Source organism: Miniopterus schreibersii (genome assembly GCF_964146895.1).
Source record: "Miniopterus schreibersii genome assembly, chromosome: 5".
Classification (NCBI taxonomy): domain Eukaryota; kingdom Metazoa; phylum Chordata; class Mammalia; order Chiroptera; family Miniopteridae; genus Miniopterus; species Miniopterus schreibersii.
The window spans coordinates 24,429,638-24,452,720 of NC_138106.1; positions in this window are offsets into that span (position 1 = coordinate 24,429,638).

The window sequence follows — 23,083 nt, forward strand, 5'->3', positions numbered from 1 at the left end:
TCCATTATTTTGAACTAGTATTTGTATATTAGAGCTTTAAAATAAACAGAGCAGCCATCAGTATATTAACTATGACAAGCAATAACTGGCTTTAAAGATATGACTATATTTTCTGAGGTATGTGTACAGGTAATTAGTTCTAACTCAGAGCAATGTTCCCATAAGTAGGAAAAAAATATTAGCAAATTCATTAATTAGGTATGCTTACACTTCTGTCATTTGGAATAATGTGTTTGTTTGAACTAAGGTCTCCTATTTATTAGAGTCATTAATGACTGTCAGTAAGAGACAGTGCTCTAGCATTTCACCAATATTTGAGAAATGCACAGGTATTTCATTTCTTAGCAAGGGACTTGTCTCATTGTTTATTTTTATAGAATTAAAACCAAACATAACATGAAACTCCATAGACTTGTTTTAGCCAGTTTTTTTTGTTTTACTCATTACATTGCAGTCCCTCTGTCTTTTAAAAAATTCTTATACATTCTTATACAAAAAAGTGAAATGATACATTTATTTCATACTTGTTTACATTTCTGCCTTCCTCAGTGATTCTCATAAGCATCATTATTCATTGTTGAGTAAATTTGAAAACTCACTTATACACAAATATTTTAATAAAATTTTTAAATAAATTATTTTTACAAATTAAAATATTTTGTCTGCTTAGTATATATATACAATCATTATTTTACATTTAAATATATAGTACATATGTTATCTTACATTATGTATCTAAACATGTATAAACACGAGGACTATGATAAAAAATGAGAATATTTCCAATAGCTAATAAAAATCTAAAAAACAGTATAGTTTTGTTTTACGACTTCAAAATAAATACATATATGCATGCTCATGATAAGTTATGTCTTACATATATGACATGATTATAAGTTTTTTATTCCAAATACAGTATTTTAAAAAATATACTACTAAACATCATCAACAAAATTAAAGGAAACCACATAAAACAGTCACTGCAATATTTTTATTTTAATAGATTCTCAGCTATTGTTTGAAACATTATTTATCTCCCACTTTAGTAACAAGGTTTCCTAAGAATATTTCTAAATTTTTTTGAAATTAACTAGGGCAGCTTTTTCCAAAGAGTTCTCCAGAAAATACCAGTTTCTGGAGATTTATTTTCAAGAAAATGAGTTAATGATATATAGAGGAAAGTAAACATATGAAAAGATATTCAACATCATATATCAGTGAACTGCAAATTAAAACAACAATGGGATACCACTACACACTTATTAGAATAGATAACATCCAAATACTGACAATTCCAGTTGCTGGCAAAAACGCAAATCAATAGGTATTCTCATTGATGTTGGTGGAAATGTAATAGGGTACTTTAGAAGATCATTTGGAAATTTCATTAAAAATAAATATAGTCTTACCATGTAATCAAGCAACCGCACTACTAGGTATTTACCCCCCTGAATTGGAAACGTATGACTACATAAAACACCTACATGTTAATGTTTATAATGGTGTTTTTCATAATCACTAAAAATGAGAAGCAACTGATATCCTTTGATAGGCAAATAGATGAACGGTGGGACATCTATATCATAGAATATTATTCAGCAACAAAAAGAAATGAGCTCTTAAGTTATGAATAGATATAAATAAATCTTAAATGCATGTGCTATGTGAAAGAAGCCAACTTAAAAACCCCCACACTACACAATTCCAATTATATGACTTCAGGATAATGCAAAACTAGATAGTAACCACCTCAGCGATTGCCAGGGGCTCAGGAGGGGGAAAGAGGAGGGACTGAGTAAGTGAAGCACAGGAGATTGTTTACAGCGGTGAAAAACTCTGTAGGATACTGTAATAGGGAACACAAGACATTAAGTGTTTGTCAAAACCCACAGAAATTTGCAGCACAAAGAATATACCTAAGGCATGTATGTTTTTAAAAAATTATTTAGGAGGCCACAGATCCCAGAATCTAATAAAGAACATGACAAAAGAATCTAAAAGTTTTACAAATATATAAAACAATCTCACTGAAGGCAGCAGCAGGCAGGGGGCGGGTGCTGACAGAGGTAACTTCGGAAATGAGTGGAGTCTGTAGGACTAAAGACAGAAGTAACTTTATATAGGCAGTGTTCTTGAGTTAAAAGTCACTACAGGAGTATGGGTTGGCAATTCTGATACTGCTCTACGTGTATACTGAATTCAATAATTGAGTAAATGCCTGGTGGACTGGGAGCCAAAACTGAGATTTGGGTCTATGAACTACTACTTTATGTAAGCTTCCTTCCTCACCCTAAACACTAGACATAATAAATATTTTATTTGGGGTTAGAAACTATCTGAGTAGAGAATACCTCATCAGTTATCAATGAATGGACCTCAGTAATACCCAAGAATGCTTAGTAAACTTCAGGTGGTTGGTGATGATGGGGGGGGAGGGGGATTCCCATTGCAAAGCAAAGAAGATTGTTTTACTCTTTATGCCCAAAAAACTATTATAAAATTGGGAGCCAGGTATGATGAGCCAAACTTAGCAATAACACTGAGGGCTAGAGGGCAGTGAATTAGGTTCCAATTGCAGGATGGTGGTTTTTGGTGAACTCTGAGGAAGAAAGAAGTATGCACAAGTTAAAAGAGTGGTCTGTGACATAATGACAGAACCAAATGACACTGCTTGGGTTTCTTATAAGAGACCACAGACAAGGGCATTTCCTTTCTTCACCCACTTGGGAGAAAAAAGATGCACAGCAGTTATCTGGGATGACTGGAAGCAATGGCATGCAAGGACCCAATGGTCTGTGAAGTGGCAGTAAGTAGAGTGCGTATGGTGGCATGACCAGTGGCTGCAATGAGGTAGAGAGTTGTGATCTATGGAAGAGCAGCAGTGGGGTGAGGAACAGACTAACGTGAGCACTGAGAAGTGGCCCACTGTAGAACAGGATGCTGCTAGGAGCTGAAAAGGAGCAGCAAATGGAGACTGGAAGAGAGCAGAAAAGTCGTGTGAGCAGTGGCCTAAGGAGGAACATCAAACCAGACGGAGTCACCTTACTTCAAGTACCTGGAAATATCCTAAATCAGGAAACTCATGAAAGTGTGTCACAGGGGTGTGTGTGTGTGTGTGTGTGTGTGTGTGTGTGTGTGTGTGTGCAGGGAAACTGGGTATCAAGCTAGTAAAATCCATATCTAGATGTTTATGAACCATTTATGATGTCCATATTTGTGAGGTCTGGGGATATCTGTTTTACAACGAAAAATTGATTTCCAATTAAAAATTAAATTATTCTCTAAATTAAAGGATGTCAGATGGCTAAGCATTTGGAGTTTTCCTGACATTTTTACATAGCTGTTCTGTCCTTTCCTTTTATGTTAGCACATCTATGTTTAGCAGTATTACCTTATGCTCCAAATTTTAAGTGAGCTTATTAATTAGTAATTCTTCTACACCTAATTGTTAATTTTCAAACACCACTTGAGTCTCTAAGGCTATTTCCAAACATTCTACAGAGTGAAATGCACCAGCTCTTATGCTTTTCACAATTGTTTCTAACGTAGTGAAAATGTTCCAGATAAAGGTTCTGAAAGTCAGGAGGAGCATATCATCACCATTGGTCAACTGTAGGACAGTAGTGATTATATTTTGCACTTGATATTTATGTTGACATATGTTTAACCAAATGATTAAATTTCCAAAAGTTAGGCTGAAGGCCAAGAGATATATCAAGTCCTGTGTTATATACAGAAGAACTTGAGATGCAAGGCATAGAATTGCAAAAATATTTGGAAATAATATTTTAACATACATAACAAAGTAGTAAATAGTTATCACCTATATCTTGATGAATATTTTTCTTGCAATCAGCCTTTATTTTTTAATGTTCTGAAAAAGTACATTTTTAAGTATTAGCAGTATGAATTCGTGAAGTGATAACTTCCATGGACTGACTTGATAAGCACTATGAAAAAAAAATCATCCTCTCAAATATCTCACTAACAGCTCACTGATGCTTGGCATTTACCCAGTGGGGAAATGCTATTTTTATTGTACAATTCGCAAGATAAATTCACATGCAAATCCCCTGGGTACAGATAAACTAAGTATTCATATTCAACTAAATGCATATGATGTGTAAAATGTTTGGTAACAGATCTTTCCTGGGATTAAGTCAGTATAAGAGGTAAAATACATTTTTAATTCCCAAGAGATCAGTTTAAAGAATCAAGAACTTACTTTATAGGCTTCACTGACTGCTAAGGACCAAGGAGAACTAGACAAACCACCATACTCACACACAGTAACTTCCTCATAAATTGGTTTCTAGTTGCTCCTCCTGCTTTTGCATTGTCGAGAGCTCTAGCAAATATCTTCACCCAGAACACTTGGTTTAGTAGCTCTGAGATTACATGAGATGATGCTTGACTGGATAAACTACATGTATAATATGTATAAATCACACATCTTACCTCGGTCGCCACAGTAGTAGCTTGTATTCTTTATTTTAGATAGTATAAACAAAATTACAGTGTGAAGAATAAGAAATATTAAAACCTAGCTTTGCAGCATTGAAATTAACAATGTATAATGAAGAGAAATAATATCTTCTGGGACTCTTTGTATTTCTGACTCAATTGAAATTTTATCACAAATGGTTTGATAAATTGCTTTGATAGAAATGAGGAAATTGAGGCCCAGACAAGATTTTCCTTCATAGCAAATGTAATCTTCTGGCTACCAGAGCTAAAGTGTGATTGTATGTGTATGTAATGATGATGTCTATGCACATCATTTTATATATCATATGTAATACATGATATACATGCATGTGGTCATTTCATACATATAACATACACATCAAATATAGATATAGAGATAGACGATATAGATCTAGATATAAATCTAGATCTAGATATAGAGATATAGATTATAGGTATAGGTATAAACATATACCCAGACACATACATTAGATATGGTCAATTACTCAGGTATATTTTCTAGTGATATCAAATTTATAATGTAGTTATACTTAAAATTATATTCAATAGACCTGAAATAATTTATAATATGTATAAGTATTATTTTATTCCATCTAGAGTGTTCGTGTCATCTATTATGTTAACAGCTTTAAGTTATCTAATTAAATCATATTATTAACTACTTATCAGCACACAAAATAATAGAGGCAATTTCTTTTTTATCATGTGGTTATTCTAGTGGAAATTTGTTTACATTTTTGCAATATTTGGCTAGGCAATCATATATCCTTGTGAATTATGAGTCTATGTTTCAAATGAGAACATAATTTTAATTATAGAAATGTAAATGGAATATAAAGGCTAGCAGTATAATTTTATTTTAATGATCTCAATTTAAAGAAATACAGCTATCATCTCCTCAGTGCTGGTAAGATTTTCACCATTGTGCTTCCCAATACAAAGGCATTCAAATCTAGAATGTCTGCTTCTTTCCCTGTAGAAATAACAAAATTGCTGGAGCAATGGTAGGAAGACCAAACTAAACAAATCTTACGGAGAATGATCAGCTGGAATGGATCCATAGCTTTGATCTCCCAAAACAGAAATGTGCCAGATGCACAGCCAATGAAGCTATGGGCACTGGCAGCTGTGCAATAGGAAGCTTGTGAAAATCAGGTCAAACACTGATCTCGCTTTGTCCAGCATGCACCTGGGTTACCCTAAACCCTGAGGAAATACCAGTGTCCAGACCCATTCAGGTCACTGTGTAGCAGGAGAATCATTTGACTGACGCTCTCCAGAGGGGCCCCCAGGCTGAGCATAACCAGATGTTCTCTGGGCAAGGTAACCCACCACAGGGAAAAGATGAGATTGAATTCTAGCCTGTACCTCACTTGCTAAACCTTGCATGCTGGCATAGAAAGCACTGTGTGTTTGGAAGACGGGTCATCTTTTTCCAATCCTCACACAGGCGCCATATGGGCCTATAGTGGAGAGGGCACTCTCTTAGTGTCTTCAAGCTGGCCAGATGAGAGGAAGAAAATTTCCCTTTACTTCAAAGCATCCTTGCCAAAGAGATAAGAGGTTAAATCCAAATTTTGCTTGGACATTAAAAGTAAACGCATATTAAATTTGTGCTAAAAGCAAAAAAAGAATTCGAAGATTTTCTCCCAATAAAATTTGCCATTCTGTGCAACCATACTCCCGAGTTTCTGTGAATACTCTAATGCTCATGGGTACTTAATCTGATAAAGAGTGACAAAGCTGTCAGAATTCTGATGAAACATCAAACTTAATGCCAAATTAACAAAACTCTTAATCTTTCCTTAAAGCAATCAGCTTATGTGGCAAAATGTTTGGAATCTATTCCAGTGTACATGGATTTCTTGGTGGAGTCCTGTCAGTGTTGCTTGAAGTAGTAATGATGTCCAAGTGCAGCAACATCTTCATTTGTGAGTTCTTTTGCTGTTTTTTAAAGTGATAATTATACTGACATTAGAGCATAATTTCTACAAATATGATACAACTTCATCACCACATCTGTCTCTGTCCATGCACAGTAATTTTATTTTCTTTCCCGTGATCAGTCTGTTTCCTCTAGGATTGCGTTTTGTTTTCTTTTGGAAAAACCCAAATGTTTCAAAACCCTTATGCTGCCATGAATATTTTCAAAGTCCAATTATTTTATAGGTATTTTTAATTTGGGTAATTTTATGAGTTATGGTTTTATATATGATAATGTAAAACATTTCCTGCAATGTTATGTTTTAAATAATTGCAACTGCATCACAGATTTTAACTTTCAAATTTTATCTGCCTATGTCCTCATTGAATAATTACCAAGAAATATAATTGTATAACTCTGTTACATACTTCTAGTAACTTATAATCTAATTAAAAATATTTAAAGTGATTTACAAGTTAGAGATAATGGCAAATAGAGTGCTTACAGTAAATATACATGAGAATAATACTAATAATGTGCCAAGGACTGTGCTCAGTGTTTTTCATTTCTTTTCTCCTTCAGTTCTCAGAACTATATTGTACATTGAGCCTCCGTCTTCCCATTTTATGAAATGGAAACTAGAGCTCAAGGAGAGTAAGTGATGCTCTCAGAATCAGGCAGCCAGAACATTCTAGAAACAAGGCTCACATATAGGTCCCTTTAGTTCTAATCCCTGTTCCTTGAAACATTTAATTACGCTGCCTCAGCAACCATCTAAAAAGGTGTTTTTTATGTTTCCATACAATGTTGCATTTGTGTTTTCTTTTAGTATCACTTGAAATGTTAAAATACATCTATTTTCCTGACTAATATAAAGTGAGAATTAGCATTTCTCAAACCATACTCCATGGGTCATCTTCAATAGAATAATCTGAGTGTGGTAGTGTGCAGGTACTGGGCTTCTACTCCAGAGATACTAAATGTATTTCTCTATTTCTTTTTTTAACTGAATTTATTAGGGTGACATTGGTTAATAAAATTATACAGGTTTCAGATATACAATTCTACAATACACCTTCTGCATATTGTATCGTGTGTTCACCACCCCAAGTCAAGTCTCCTTCCATCACCACTTTACACCTTCTTCTACCTCCCCCAGCCACCTTTCCCCCTGGTAAGTACCAGACTGTTGTCTGTGTCTATGAGGTTGTTTTTGTTGGTTGGTTGGTTGGTTGGTTGGTTGGTTGGTTGGGGGGGAGAGGAGTGCTCTTCTAGAAATGTTTCTCCAGGTGACTCTCATGAGTGCCAGATTTTGAGACACAGTTTGTAAGTGACAGTCTAACAGAGAACCCCAGAGGAATGCCATTTCATCCGTCTTTTCCACAAAACTCAGCAAGCCCCATGTGCTGTAAGAACACTTCTGGATTTGTCATGCTCTATAGCTCTATGTTGATATATTCCAATCCCCTATCATCAGAATTTATCAGATTATCAACATTTTTGGCTTTGACTTTGTGGCGATTTCTATTTGTTTCTGGCTCTTATGAGAGCAATGTCTCTTCCTGTTTGTTCTTTCTGTGCACACTTCCTTCCTCCTTTCTTCTCCCCCCAGCCCTTCCTCAGTTTTAATGTGCCTGGGTGAGTAATTCAGCTGAAATTCTTCTTCCAGCATATGTATGCTGGCCTCTGAAAATGTTCACTGAAACATTTATTCTCTGAAAATTCATTCCTTCTCTATTTTCTTCAAAAATGAGTGCCAGTCACAAATGACTCTTTTCTCACTTAGTCTAAAATGGATTTTATATCACAAAGCCTTAAGAATCATCATTATTATCGTGATTCTCAACCTTACTTAAAAATAAGTAAGCACTAATAAGTCATACTATCACTAATGTACTACTTCATTATTATTGCCATTAGCAATAGTATTAATAACTAAATGTCACGGGGTAAAGGAAAAGACAGTACATTTAGTTACTTATCTTTAAAGACACACACACACACATATACAACTGACTTTCAGTGTTGTTTACACAATCTCAATCAGATTTCTATTGCATTCCTAAGTATGAAAAAAAATAAAATTACCAAGTGCCCACCCCCAGCACTCCCCCTCCGTGAGAACAAGCCTCATGCCCCACCTGCTATTTTAATAGCAGGGAGAAAGCACAATCTAATCAGGCTCAGGCAGCTTTGGCCCAGTTATCCAAGCTGAGGGCATAACATTAAATCATAATTTAACGAAGGCATATCTGTGGGGGGCAAAGATAACACAGTTCATTTACTTTGCTTTGTGATGATCCAACTTGATCTGATGATAGAACTTGGATACAGGAAAATGAAAAAGCAGTGTGCTTTTCTCCTAGTCTCTCAAATATCAGCCTCTTTAAGTAATCCATTGATAAATGTTAAGTCATCTAAAACTCTGATTTGATTTTTCAAGTATTTATAGTGAAGTACTTACACCTTTTGAAACAATACAATACAAAACAATAGTGCAGTTTCTAGCTATATGGAGATAACGTTATAGTCATCCTGTTTGAGAGTAAGCGTGCTCAGATAATGGCATTGTAAGGTCAATTAAACTTCGTGAGGTTAAAGCCAATGTAATCATAGAATCACAAACTCACAAGTCGAAAAGGACAATTTGTTAGTAGGTATTTCTCGCTCTTTACACTTGATTTCTTTCCTTGATACATTTCCATATATTAACTCTGCCCTGAGACCAAGAATACCCGCGGAACTCAAGAAAATACTCCTATTTGTCACTTTGGACTTTTGATTTTGTAACTATATGTCACAAACGTATGGAAACTCCTTCTTCCTGGAGAGATTCTGCCCACTCCCCAGAAAGAGACCTTTGAATACCAAGAGATTTCAGAACAAAGATTCAGTACACTGGAGTTCAAAGCCTTTATTATGGTTTCTCACATAACAGAATCCACACCAGCTATATCTGGGATTCAGGAACATAACATTTTGGTTCTGTTTCTCCTTCCTGAAATCTTCCTTCCCTTAGCATGGCTACATTCTCTCTGCTTGTGACAGTTACTCCCATCCCTCAAACCCAGCACTGAGATGTCTCTGGTCATCTCAGGTATGATCAAGGACATTACTGTTTCCTGTTCTCTAGTCTATTGGATTCCCTCTTATTTTCAGTAGCTCTTGTGCTTTCTGTCACCTGCAGTCTTTTTTCTCTTAAACAGATCTCATGCTTTTTTTTTTTTTTTTTTTATGAACAGAGCTGGTAGCTTTTACAAAGCCTAAAGCTCATGCCAAGCAGCAAATAAATTACAGACTAGGTGTAATACATGCAGAGTACTCCAAAATGTAAAGGCTTATGATTCCAGTAGTTCACTGTAAAACTGCACACACGCACACAAACACATACGCCCTGAACGAATTAGGTAACTTTGTTTTGGATAATGAAGGTCAGAGAGCATTGTAATAATGGAGATCAGAGAGAACTGATTAACTGAAATCTAGGAATATCTTTTAATAATTTAAATAATAGCATGTGAAATCTTGGTAAAGGAAGACAAAGGAAAGATTTAGGTCATGAATGCCAGTTATTTGTAAGTTATTTGCTTATTGAAAAACCGAGCATATCCATGGAAGCCATTTTAATTTTCAGAAAAGTGAAAGAGCTATCAGAAAATCATCTCCAAATAGGCACTAATAAATTAAGAAACTCTTTCACAAAAAGTCAAAGCAGACTTCATTAGTCTTTGGTATTTCACTTCTAGTGTTTGTGCAATTAATGGATACTAACTTTGTTTTTTAAGTGCCACAATGGGTCTCAACTTTTCAATTGAAAAATGGAACAACTCCCCAGGCACAGTCTCCTCTGCCCTAAAATTTATCTTGAAATAAGCTAGATACTAACTCAACTCATAGTATGAAATCAAATTCACAGAGCTAGTTGGTTTCCACAGAAAATAGATCGAGTTTTTTTCCTCCCACTGGTAAGCCATGTGCTCTCAAGCTTCCCTGAAATCAACCAAAGCAGTCTTGCTCTTTGCTTGTGAAAAAGGAATGGTGGTGATTTGTTTTCATTTTATGGGAGGCATAATATCTGTATGTAATTAGGGACTCAGTAAATAGCTCTTGAAACTAGATATATAATTAGTCAAGGAATCCATAGAAATCCATGGCTTGATTTTACGTGGAATATTATAAAGTGATTTTTTAAAATTTAAATGACCAGTCCCTATTGTTGTGCATCTTAAGCAAGTTTCTAAAGCGGTTTGAGAATCACTGCTGATGATATTTGAGAAGAAATTAAATCATGGGCCATGCTACAGTTCTGGTGTGGTGGTTTTAAATTTATAGAGATTATGCAAATTGAACAGCAATGTCTTTGCTTCTTTAAATAATTGCAGTGGGATTACATAGATTTGAATACAAGGATATTATCTCAGTTGTGGCTATTGTCAAAAGTTTAATTATTATTATTTCTTGCTTCCATAAATTAGATAAACTCCAGGCATAGTGCTCCAGAGTGCAGATGCTGGAAACAGATGGCTATGTTCAAACCATGGCCCTGCTGCACATTTGCTGTGGGACACTGTGTCATTTATTAACATCACTATTTCTCTATTTCTTTTTTCTAACATGGATAATTATAGTACATTTCTCAAAAGATTGATGGGGTGATTCAACTTTACAAATATTTATAAAGTGCTCAATATCATGCCTGGAAAATTACCATAGAAGTATTAGTTATGTAAATTCAATATTATTGTAACATTTTGCAGTCAACACTTATTTCAGTTAATCATTTTTAAATATATATATATATATATATACATCTTTCACACTCTACCTTCTAGCATTGCTGATCTTCAATTTGATATAATTTCCCTTAAGACTTTTACATTGTTAAATAGGGTACATTAGGGGTAAACTCTGTATTTGCTAAAAATGTAATTTTATATTCCTTCCTTATATATCATGCTTCTACATACAGAATTATAGTTTATATTATCTGAAAATGTTAATGATATTATCCTAAGGACTTAGAGGTTCCAATTTTTACTGTTAAAAAGTTTGTTGTCAATGTAATTGCTCTTCTTTGGAGATTTCTCTCTCTCTCTCTCACACACACACACATACATTCTCTTTTTCTTTAGTTTATATATATATATATATATATATATATATATATATATATATAGAGAGAGAGAGAGAGAGAGAGAGAGAGAGAGAGAGAGAGAGAGAGAGATTGTAGTATCATGTATCTAGATATGGATTGTATTTATTTACTCTGCTTGGAATCCATTAAATTCCCAAAGTCTAAGGACTGGTGAATTTCTCCAATTCTGAGAAATTGATGGCCATTATCTATTCTGGTCTTGAATCCTTCCAAGTCTTTTTATTTTCTCCTTCTAGGAAGTGTGATAAATTCTTTCATAACTTCTTTTTAATATTTTCTCATTATTTCTAATTCTGTACTTTTTCAGAATAATTTGAATTATTAATACTTGTTCAATACTCTTTAACAATATTTTTTAATAATTTGAATATTCTTTATATATCTAAATATATATAGATAGATATTCCAGATAGTTATTTTTCTGTTCCACTGTACAAAATGTTCTCCTTAATTCTTCAATTTTAATTTAAAATTGTAATTATTTTATTCCTAGAGTTGCTATTAAATTATTTCTTATAATTATTTCATCACATATAGTCTTTTGATTTTTTATTACATTTCAAGCTTCCCTTTTTATTTCTTTAAACTGAATGTCTATGTTATATCTTTAAATTATCTTATACCTTGTACCTAATAATGTCAAAATTTGCATCCATTTTCTATTATTTCTTCTGGCTTTCATTTTTCCCCACCTTTGATGTGATTTGATTTTTTAAAACTATTGTTCTCTAGATCTTTAGCTTGGATATTACAGTACACCTACATTAAAGATGAATTCCTCTAGAAAAGATTTTTGCAGTCACCTAGAGGTACTTTCAGCTTTATTTGCTGAAGTAAAGTGAATAAAGAAAATTAGCTTCAAATAAATTCTCTAGTGGGGTTTTTAAAACCTCATACGTAGTTGAATTCAGAACAAAAATCTTAGGTAAGCCTGGTTGTGTTTAATTATCACGGATGATATATATCACCTAGTCAGCACCTTCTGCCTTACATCAAATATGTAAATGATGAGGGCCACAGCTTTATGCTGGGACCTTAGATTATAATTCCTCTTGGATGTGTTCTAAACTTTATCACTTGTTCCCCATCCAGCCATCAAAGTGGATCTCAAGAATGGAAGTGGATCTCTAAGTACAGAAATACAGAGTTGATCTCAGCAAGAGGAGGAAGCCTTCAGGATAAACACAGGTTTTGGACCTCACTTTCTCTATTTTCATGGCACTTATATACTTTCCCATTCAGTGGGTCTCAGCAGAGTTCTTTCTACCATCTTAGTTCAGCAATATTTTTTAATGTTTTTACCCAATATTTATTTCTTTTCATTAACAGGATCGCTGAGAATATCTTTGCCATATTGAAAACAATGTTAGCTAATAATTCTTTATAAAGAAAATGTGACTTCAAACTCTTCTTTATCCTTAGGATTTCTTGATGAAAGCTGTTTCTATCATACTTTAAAATGTAATCCTGAAAGTTAAAAGTGTTGTTTAATTCTGGAGAAGCTATTCAAATTGGGATGGCCAAGGATGTCTCTGAAGAATTGTGAAAGGGCAAAATCATTTAGCTCTTTATTTTAGTAGAAGTGTATATGGGCTATTCTCCAGCTATTTCTATTCCTATTTCCACCTTCTAGTCCCCATGAGATAAAAATCATAAAATTAAAATGCAATAGAGAGAATTCAGTGAGGTACAAGTTACCACCATGGACAAAGGTAAAAAGGCTAGAGGGCGTTAGGATAAATGCAAATAAACAAAGCTGATATTTAGTACTATTTGGGAAGGGAGTTGGTGGTGATTCCACATAAAAAAAATCAAAGCTGAGAAAGCTTCCCAGGCTGCCTCAGGCAGCCATAAACTCTAACTTAGGTGGGAAAACAAAAAATTGTTGCATGAGAAAACCTGCATCTGTACATGTTAGTTCAATCTGATTTGGGGCATGATTAAAAAACATATTAGATGAGGCTCTATTCAAAGCCCAGAACTCATCTTGTTTTTATTTTATTTTATCTGATGAGAGGATATGCTTGGGCTGCTGTAAACTGCCTGCTAAGAATTATTTTCAACTTATTTGATAAGGTAAATTTGGGGGGCCAAGGATAAAAGGCAGTTACACTGAGTCTATATGATATCTAGCTCACATTAAGCTCCACAGTATAAAATGAAACCCTGAGTGAAATCATACCGAAAGCAACAAGTGAACAAACAAGAAAAACAAACAAGTAAAAACTTATAGACACAAACAGTATAGTGGTTACCAGGAAAAGGGGAAGGGGGGAGTAAAGGGTAAAGGGGATCAAATATATATTGACGGAAGAGAAGTTGACTTTGTGTGGTGGACACACAATGCAATATACAGATGATGTATCACAGAAATGTACACTTGAAACCTACATAATCTTTTTTTAAAAAATATGTATCTTTATTGATTTATGAGAGAGGAAGGGAGAGGGGGAGAGAGAGACAGAAACATCAGTGGTGAGAGAGTCCTCACTGATCTGCTGTCCCCTGTAGGCCCCCGACTGGAGATCAAGCCGCAACCTGGGCCTGTGCCCTGACTAGGAATCAAATCGTGATCTCTTGGATCCTACATTGACGCTCAACTTCTGAGCCGCACCTGGCCAGGCAAAACCTATATAATCCTATAACCAATGCCACCCCAATAAATTTAATGAAAGAAACATTTAGTAATTTTGACTAATAAAGTGTTGCATAATTTTTTTAAATGACATCATAAACAAAAGACTGACATTTTCTTCTCACCAATTTGAAACGTCCATGCATAGCAAACATTGAAAACTCATCTCATTCAATAACCCTTTATTTGGTCTATTCTTAAGCCTAGATCCCTTATAGAATGCCTTCTCAGACTGTGTCTGCATATAGCTATTTCTTATCCTTAGTTTGATTTTAACTTCTCTGAAGTTGGAGGGGGAAAAAAATTAAAGTGTCTTATTTATTCACTTATGCATTCATGGTATGATGCATTCGATAGACATTCAATACATTTTTTTTTACCAATAACATAAATGTGAATCAAATTCATATATCATTTTCTTTACCTCGAAGTCCAAATATCCATTAGAAAACATTGAAAAGAGACATTAATGTAAATAATTGAGATTTTAAAGTGTGTTACCCAAAATACATTGTATTTTTCAACCAATATTCTTAAACATTGACGTTCTAATTAGAATGAAAAATGTTAAACTTTAAAGCTTAGAAATTTTTAATTAATCTATTTATAAAAGAGCTATTAATAATCACTTATGCAATTATTTTAATGGAGTTTTTCCAACTAACTAAAATGATTTAATGAGCCAATTTAAATTGTATTTAACATAAGTAGTCTAAAGTGTGTCTAAAACAATGTTATTGTTATTCATAGTGATAAAATTAATAATCAGAATATTCCTAAAATTCATTATATTATGTAGCGGAAATTATAGGTAGTCCTGGATCAAAGAGTGTGGGAGATGGTGCTAATGGTAAGGCTAGAGAGGCAGGCTGTTGATGAAGGGACATTTATACATGCAGTGAGTGAGTGCTAAGGTGTTTCAACAGCTTATGTCAGTTAGGGCTTATTATGTGTTAGAAATTTTAGTAGGATAAACGTGTAAGATACAGAGGTGTAAGAGTTAAGAAGAGGAATGACGTAGTTAAAAGATTTATCAGAACCATTTGAAAAATGCTTTAAAAGAAATTGTAGGATTGAGAGAATAAGAAATTGTAGGATTGAGAGAATAAGATTAACATCAGATAAAAGTAATTGGACTATTGTAATCTTTTCATTTAAAAGATATAAATTAAGTGAATAGCAGATAGATAAGGGCCTTAGATTTGAGAAGCCTTCAAAAATAGAAGGGACAGCACTTGTTGACTGATTGAAGATGGGTAAAGAACATTGATTTCTTGGAGCTCATAACAGGGATTATTACAAATTGACATATATTCTTCAAACCACTAAAGAGGGGGTAACATAAATGCTTACAAAACATAAGAGGGATAGATTCTTGAGGGGGTTGATTTGCAGTTTTCTATCTCTACTTTTTTGTTAATAGAATCTTATTTTTCAAGTAAAACCTAATGAATGAGTGATACAAGTATTTTATTAGTTTACATTTCTAATATGCATTATTTGCTTAAAATAAAATCAATTAAGGATTTCAATTTTTTAGTTAAAGAAATTGACAAATTGGGGGTTATACACAACACTTGTTATGTAACATCAATTGTGATATCAAATTTATTTCTAATTTTTTTTTGATTTTATAGTAATAAAAAAAAGTTCACCCAGATAGTATTATGTGGTAAAAGTATGTTTAAAATACCCCCTTGCTTAATTTCAACTAAGTAGTGATGATAGGATAATTTTTATTCTAAATTCTAAAGAACACCAAATTTACCTATGAGAAGAATTTGATGTGTTTTTGGTGTTCATGTTTTAAAAATAAATATATATTTGTACTACTCATATTACTGTTTTAAGAGGAGTTAAATACATCTCCAATGAATTTGATCAAATGGAAGTGGAGCCCCTGAAGAAGCTGGGCAGAAATGAATGATTCTGTGGAGCAGGACTTAAAACATAAAAATTAAGGTGTTCATTCCCTATGTCTCTCTATTCAACTCATAATTATATGATGAACAAACCCTGGCAATGACTCAGCACTAAACAAAACCATAGCACATAAAACAAACAAGAATCATTTTGGTGGTCTTTACACTTTGTACAAAATAACTCAGCTGTAGTTTTTTTTATAACGATGAATTTTTAAAAGCAAGTAGAGGAGGAATCAAGATGGCGGTGCAGGTAGCAGCCGCACCCGCCGCCTCCCGCAACCCCATCAAAATCACAACTAAAACACAGAACCACCACCACTCAGAGCCTCCTGAGATCTGGCTGCACAGAAGCCCCACAACCAGGGAGCTGAGGAAGCACCGAGACCCGGAGGAGGGGCGGAGACACGGCCTGATCGGGACAGAATCACGGAGAAGCAGCCGCGGGCCCACACCCGGTGCCACAGGGTAAACCTGGGAGGGCATCTCGGCGGTGGGGGTTTCCCAGAGGAGGGAGGGGTCCCAGCCCCACAGCAGGCCCCCAGCCCAGGGCTCCAACGCCGGGAAGAGACGTCCCCACACCTTCAGGCTGTGAAACCAGCGGGGACTGTCCCTGAGGGTCGCGGAGGCTGCGGGAGCCCCAGCAGCTCCTCTAAAGGGCCCGGCACGGACTCACTCGGACACTCCCTCTGAGCCCAGCGCCGGGCAGCAGCCTGAAAGGACCCAGGACACTCGGGGAGGAACTAACCTGCCTGGAATCCGGGCGAGAGGCGGAGGGGCGGCTTCCTCCCAGGCAGAAGGGCTGGCGGAGGCCATGGCTCCTTTGGCGAGTCCTCCCCGCACACAGCCGGCAGGCAGGCGCCATATTTGAGTCGCCAGCACCTGACTCTCACCTTTGGCCCCGCCCCGTGATTCCCGGAGGCCCCGCCCCTCCCCACCTGCAGCTCATCCAGGCCATTTCCAGGGGCTTTTCTGTGCAAGTGGCCTCTCGAGCCTCATGCTTAGGACTTTCCTAAAATCTCTCAAACAAGCAACAGCGGGCTCCATATGGCTTGATAAGTGGCCCCAGGCCTGGCACTAGTGGCAGCTGCATTGGCTCATAGCTTGGCCTCTCCTGGACACCTCCAAGCCCAGCACAAGGAGCAGCCAACTACGGTTTGCTGTGTAGCTCATGCTGGGTGGCCCTGGGCAAGGCACTGGCAGAGGCTGACCTCCACCTCCACGGAGGCCCCAGAGACAGTGCCCCTGGTGGTCAGACTCAACCACACTGGATTACAACCCTACCACCCCCACAAGTGACACACTCAAGGGGCACACTTGGTGAATACCAAAGCCCCACTGAAGTAAATCCTGCTCCATAGGGGTGCCTCCAGCACAGCAGCTCTCTGGCTGTAGTTGCAGCTGGTCCTCACAGCTGATTGGCCTGGGGGTCAGTTACTCCCAGTGACGCTAACAGCAACCAAGGCTCAACTACAACAGGACAGTGCACACAGCCCACACAGGGGAGCACCTAGAAGGCCCAGCTCAGGTGACTGGGGAGGCTGAGCCACTGGGCCCTACAGGACACCTACTACACAAAGCCACTCTACAAATTCCAGGAGACATGGCAGCTCTACCTAACACATGAAACAAACACCAGGAAGCAGTCAAAATGTGGAGGCAAAGAAACATCTCACAAAGGAAAGAACAGAAGAAATCTCTAGAAAAGGAACTAAATGAAATAGATCCAAGCAAGCTAACAGATAGAGTTCAGAATTTTGTTTATAAGTATGCTCAACCATATTAATAAGAGTATGATGAAAACAACTAAGAAAATTGATGACATCATAAAGTATCAATTTGAAATGAAGGCTACATGAACTGAATGAAGAATAATTTACAGGGAATCAACAGTAGAGTAGAGGATACTGAGAATCAAATCAGCAATTTGGAACATGAGGGAAAAAAAACACCCAACCAGAAGAGCAAAAAGAAAAAAAGAATTCAGAAATATGAACATAGTAGAAGGAGCCTCTGGGACAACTTCAAGAGGCCCCACATTCATATTATTGGGGTTCCAGAAGGAGAGGAAAGAGAGCAATAAATTGAAAACCTATTTGAAAAAATAATTATAGAAAACTTCCCCTACTTGGGGAAAGAAATAGACTTACAAGTCCAGGAAGCACAGAGGGTCCCAAACAAGAGGAACCCAAAGAGGCCCACAGCAAGACACATCATAATTAAAATGCCAAAGGTTAAAGACAAAGAGAATCTTAAAAGCAGCAAGAGAAAAGCAGTTAGTTACCTTCAAGGGAGCACCCATACGACTGTCAGTTGATTTCTCAATAGAAACTTTGCAGGCCAGAGGGAGGGGCAAGAAATATCCAAAGTAATGAAAAACATGGAACTACAACCAAGATTGCTCTACCCAGCAAAGCTATCATTTAGAACTGAAGGACAAATAAAGAGCTTCTCAGACAAGAAAAAGCTAAAGGAGTTCATCACCACCAAACCAGCACTACAGGAAATGCTGAAGGGTCTTCTTTAAGAAGAAGCTAATGAACAAAAGAACCTGACGAACTAAATAGACCCAGAGACACTGACGCATGTAACAGACGATCATATTTCAGAGGAAAGAGGGAAGGGGGGTGGAGGGTGGGAAGAGATTAACCAAAGAAGTTATATGCATATATGCATAACCCATGGACACAGACAATAACGGGATGAAGGCCTGGGGAGGGGGTGGGAACAAGGTGGAGGGGGTCAATTGGGGGGGGGGGGGAAATGGGACACCTGTAATACTTTCAACAATAAAGATAAATTTTTTTTAAAAAGCAAGTAGATGATAGTATTTATTTTTAAAATGTGGGCACTACTTTTTAAGAATACAAGGAGGTAAAGGAATACTTAATTAATAAAAATGCCATTCTGGAAATTTCAGCTTCTGATAATAGCAGAGTACTCTGTATTCTACTGTCTGCCACAAATAGTTCTAATATTGGGAAAATGTATCTTTTATACTAGAGAGTCACCAAAAGCTGTGAGAAACTAAAGGGATTGAACCCTTGAAAGATGGGAACCATACTGTATTAATCTATATGTATAGTTTTTCCTCTGGGGAAAATATATATCCCAGTATATATGTTTACAGATGTATACCGAGTACATTCCAACTGGTTGTGAAAGGCAGAGCTGAAACAGGCAGCTAAAAACTCACTTGATTAAGAAGTCAGGCCTAGAGTTGAGGCTTCCCTAGAAGTAAGAAATGAGGAAGGGAGTCTTGTAAGAAGGGAACCACAGAGGGGACAGCCCATAAACATCAAAATAATAATTTTAAAAAGTACAACCTGGGCCATATTGATATATAGTTCATCTTTTAATGGTTAAAATATTGTCATTTATAATGCTATCGTGATAGGCAAAATTCTGTGATGGCTCCCCAAATCCCTTTTGGTGTATACACCCTCTATTTGCTAGATTTTGTTCCCATGATTAGTCATGGTGCGTGCACAGTAGGATTTAATCTCAGGGGCTCTTATAATCTTAATATAGAGGTCAGAAATGAATTCAGAGCCTGGAAATGTAAAAGGGATTTGATGCAAGACAAATTCTGTGTTTCTGGATTTGAAAAGGAGCCACATGGCAAGAAATGCAGGCGTCCTCTAGGAACTGAAAGTATCTTTGGCTGACAGCCATAAGTAACTGAATTATCACAGCCATGTGAGCTTGGCAAAAGACCCTACTGACGAGAACAGCGACTGATGAGAACGCAGGTGGTTAACACCTTGATTTTAGCTTTGCGAGGCCATGTGCTGAGAACCAGCACACCATGCCAAAATTTCTGACCTATAGAACTCTGAGATACTAAATGTGTTGGTTTCAGCTACTAAGCATGTTGTAATTTGTTGCACAGCAGTAGAGAACCAATAAACCCATATTCAATAAAAATTTGAGATAAAATTGTCAAAGTTAAAGTTCTGTAATGAAACTACTTTGCCGTTACTGATGGGCCATCATTACACTCAAACTGAGGTGATCCATTTGTTTACTCAGTTGGAGCCATTGACAAATTGTGTAGAGGGCTAACAAAGACTTTTGAGAATCAAGAATACAAGTTAAATATATTCTGGCCATTAAAAGAAGTAGAGAATTTTTTTAAAATAGCATAAAGTATAGGTTTTCACTATAGTTATTTATTTTAAATTTCAGATGTTGCTAAGAAGAGGAATATAATCATGATGCAAAGAATTTGGAAAATAGAGGGAAAGGGGGGAAAAGCATGGAATGAAATATTAGCTTCACAGTGATCTATGACAATATTGGTTTTTCTCAACAAATATTTTTTTCTATCATAATGTTTATATGTATTATCACAAGGATTTATAGGCATTTTAGAATTAAGAATTATCACATATGCACTAACAGCACACACATACATACATGCACACACATGCACTCACACATACAAAATTCGTAATCGCTTTTAATTTTTAATATAATGACTATTTCATTAGCTTCAAAAAATGTATTTTAATGTCTATATGGTACTTATTTAGTGAATGGATAATATTTTACTTAACTATATTTATGTTGATGGAAATTTAGTTTTTTCCAATCTTTACATTGTTATTAATTTTGATTTATATCATGCAGAATATTGTTTTCCCATTTTGGAAAATTTCCTTAAAATACGTGTCCAGAAATGAAATACTGCATTAAAATATCTGAACACTAGCATTTCAAAAGGGGACTCACCAGTAAAAATGTGCATTATTATTTCTACTAGACTAACAGTGGGTACTAATCTTTTTAGGGAATGAGTAGATGGTTGAGAAGAGACAACAAGTATAAAATCCTTAAAGTTGAAGGGGCTCAGAGCAGTAAGGCTACAGTCTAGTGACTAAGAAAAAAAGTGGCCTTGATTGGGGAGAAAAAGAGACATCTGTAATATTCTAAACAAAAATTAAATTAAAAAAAAAAAAGAGTGGCCAAAAATGAGATCAAGGGGTTAGGCACAGTCCAGGCATGTAAGGCCTTATAGCTGTGATAGTAGCTTTGGTTTAAAATTGAGCTCAATGGGAAACCATTAGAAGGTTTCCAGCAGCAGCAATGAGATTTCAAAAAGTACTCAGTGACTGAGTAAAAGAGAGCAAAATTGCTTAACTCAGATTTTGACATAGCATAAGTATTGAATAATCAATAACTATTATCATTGTTAATTATATTTAACTGCTTGTGAAGCAGAAGGTGATATATAAATAATTTGTTTTAATTGTCTTACCTTTACTTGTCATGTCCTCTCTGACCATTGTTTTATGAATTTCCCCAATTCCCTCTTCACTTCTACAAATGTTTTGTGTCCTGAGGCTGAAAGCAGTGGATCTGAAAGTTTTCATTGGACAACAGGGAGAATTTGGGGTATCAGAAACTAGGGCATTAGCTAGTTTCCAGAGGGTATGTGGAAAGAAGAGGTTACCATATTGCTCAAGCAGAGAAATTAGTGATTCCAGGGATGAATTGCTCCATTACCTTAAAGACAACATCCATTACAGCTACAGTGCCCATTAAACTCAGATTAATGGCATGAGGCTAGCAGAAAGGAGGGGAGATAAGAAGAGAACGAGGCCTATTGATTTTTTTGCAAGATTGTAAATTGAATAACACACTAGAGATGAATGGTTCTAAATCGCCCATGTTTACTTAGGCAGCATCTTTTCACATTCAATAAAATATGGTTTTGCTTACCTTCACCAAGGCAAAAACAAATGTCAAGCACTAGGCATTTTTAATTTGTTCCTTCATATCTAGTAGAATTTGTTTTGTATAGAGGCAACTCTGATTACCTATGGTAGGGACCAATTTCTAAAGCTTTCTTCTTGATAATTTATAAAAGGGAGGTTTGTTCCAAGAATAAATAAGCATTTATTTTTTGTTTGTTTGATTGTTTTGTTGTTTTCCAATCATCCTCTTTGTCTTTCTCTCACTTGAAATTATGCTCTATTTAAAGGCGGGTATTTGAGGCTTCACTACAAGATAGAAACATTTATCAAGTGTTTTCTTTAAATCTGCTATACCATTTGCATTTCCACTTTGACAAATGAATTAGTAGTTATGATACTGAACGTTTCATTATTATGAATATTTTGTGAGGACATGCTGGACACATAATGCTAGCATAAACCCGCTGGCCCATATGTAAGGTTTAATTTTGTCTTAAGTTTGCATCTGGAATCCTAGGCACAAATCCCCACTGAGCTGCAGAGGTTCCATGAAACATCCCTAGGTATGGCCACAGGCCCTGAGGAAAGTGGTGGTCTTGGAAGCAAAATTCCATTCTATCGCCTATGCCTATGCTTAAGATAATAGAGGTTCCCCTTAATTTGTTTGAAATATTGGCAGTCAGGTAAGATTCTTCATGAACAAGTAATTCAACAGTATATAAGAGGACAGAATTCAAATACTATTATTTACTATTTTGCAGAAGCTAATTAGGATGATTAAGAAGAAATGATCATTGATAGTATTAAAATCTAACGAAGCTCCTTATGTGATAACACTAACATAGGCTTCAAAATTGACCTCAATAATTTTAACTTTGGCTACAGCTAGGTCAGATTTTAACTATCTATGACTTTTAGACACTTTCATCTTTTCTAGACACACACCTAGCAAAAACACACACATATAATTTCAGTAAAGAGGTCTATAAAATTTAATAATCTGGTTTTAACATGAAAGAAATCTATTATCTCACATAACCCCATGCCTGGATAATTAGCCCTAGAATTGGTTAATCCAGTGACTCCACATCATCAATAACTCTTTGCTAAATTACTATTATACAAATGAGGACCTCAGACTAATAGTACCCATGATCATAGATGGCTATTGCACTTTCAGACACCATATTGTGTTGGAAGGAAAGGAGAGCATCTCCTTGCATATTTCCTTTTTTAGAGTAAGAGAATCATATTAGAAGT